The sequence below is a fragment of the Syngnathus typhle genome, linkage group LG9 (assembly GCF_033458585.1).
Source record: "Syngnathus typhle isolate RoL2023-S1 ecotype Sweden linkage group LG9, RoL_Styp_1.0, whole genome shotgun sequence".
In the NCBI taxonomy this organism is placed as follows: domain Eukaryota; kingdom Metazoa; phylum Chordata; class Actinopteri; order Syngnathiformes; family Syngnathidae; genus Syngnathus; species Syngnathus typhle.
Window position 1 is genome coordinate 2,396,031 of NC_083746.1, and position 1,395 is coordinate 2,397,425.

The window sequence follows — 1,395 nt, forward strand, 5'->3', positions numbered from 1 at the left end:
CGACAAACCAATACAAAAAAACAAAAATTGTAGGCGAACACTCAGCTAATTTGGATTTAACATTTCATTGGGAAAAACTTAAAAACCCCTACCGGGGGAAAATGAGAAACCTTGAGAAGGGACCACAGACGGAAGGATCCCCCTTTCAGGATCACCAAGTTGAAATGGATGCAGAGAGGGCACAAAGGATACAACATGAAAATCAATGAAATAAGTAAGGTAAGTGATTGTTAGCATGTGTCATTGATTTAGGGCTTGTCTAGTTGTGCATTGTCAAATGTTAGCAAATTAGCAACCAGCAGTGGTTTACGTCACCCACATGGTATTGATCGGCGCACACAGAACAATGGCTGATCCTGTGCTAAAGAGTGGAGTGTGGCAGAAGGGAGGAACACGTCTTTATTCCATGACTGTCTACCAACAACTATGGGTCAAGTCATCACAGCAGAGTCCATATCTAAGTAGAAGGTAAGCTAACATTAGCGCACTGGTCCCAATGACCCACGATCGTCCAGAATGTCAGACTAATCCTGACATTTAGCGTCGAAAACTGAATATGTGGAGTACTTGACTTTTTCGCTTAAGTGTTCTTAAGGGGTTGTACTTAAGTATTCTTAATTGTTAAACATATTCATCCATTAAGATCTCAATTAGTAGTTTTAGTAAGAGTGCAGTGGTGTGGGTGGGTCGCTTGTGGCCCACTCAAGCTTTATGCCTAGCAACGCAACTGGTACAGAGTATCATGATAATTGACCCAAGGTCAAGGTGAACGATTAGTATTATTTAACAATTACCGTATTTTCCGGACTATAAGGCTAGATTTTTCTCAAAAGCCAACAGTGCGCCTTATAGTCCGGTGCGCCTTATATATGGACCATATTCCTAAATTTAAACTGGCCCGAAGCATTGTGACATGAAATCAATCATAAGTGGCCCGCTGAAGACTATGAATCATGAATCAAAAAGACTATGGATCATTATTTTGTGGTTATAAAGTCATTTGTCTGAAGTTGGAATAAAAGAGATAAAATGGAGAATGATTTGATTTGGATTAAAAATCTGACCTGCATTAATGGTGCGCCTTATAGTCCGGTGCGCCTTATATAAGGACAACGTTTTAAAATGGGCCATTCATTGAAGGTGCGCCTTATAGTCCGGTGCGCCTTAGAGTCCGGAAAATACGGTACTTAAAATACAGTATCAGCTAGCAACATTTTTCCAGTCATTGTATTTCTGCTCCAAATCACTCGAAGGAATTTTTAATCATGTCAATCTCCATATTTGATTTCACCCACCGTTACGAAGCACTCCCCCCCCCTACCCCCACCCTCGTGCGTAGCTTTGTGAAGCTCCTCGGCGGCTCCGCCCCTCTCACTCAGATGTGCATTCCCCCTC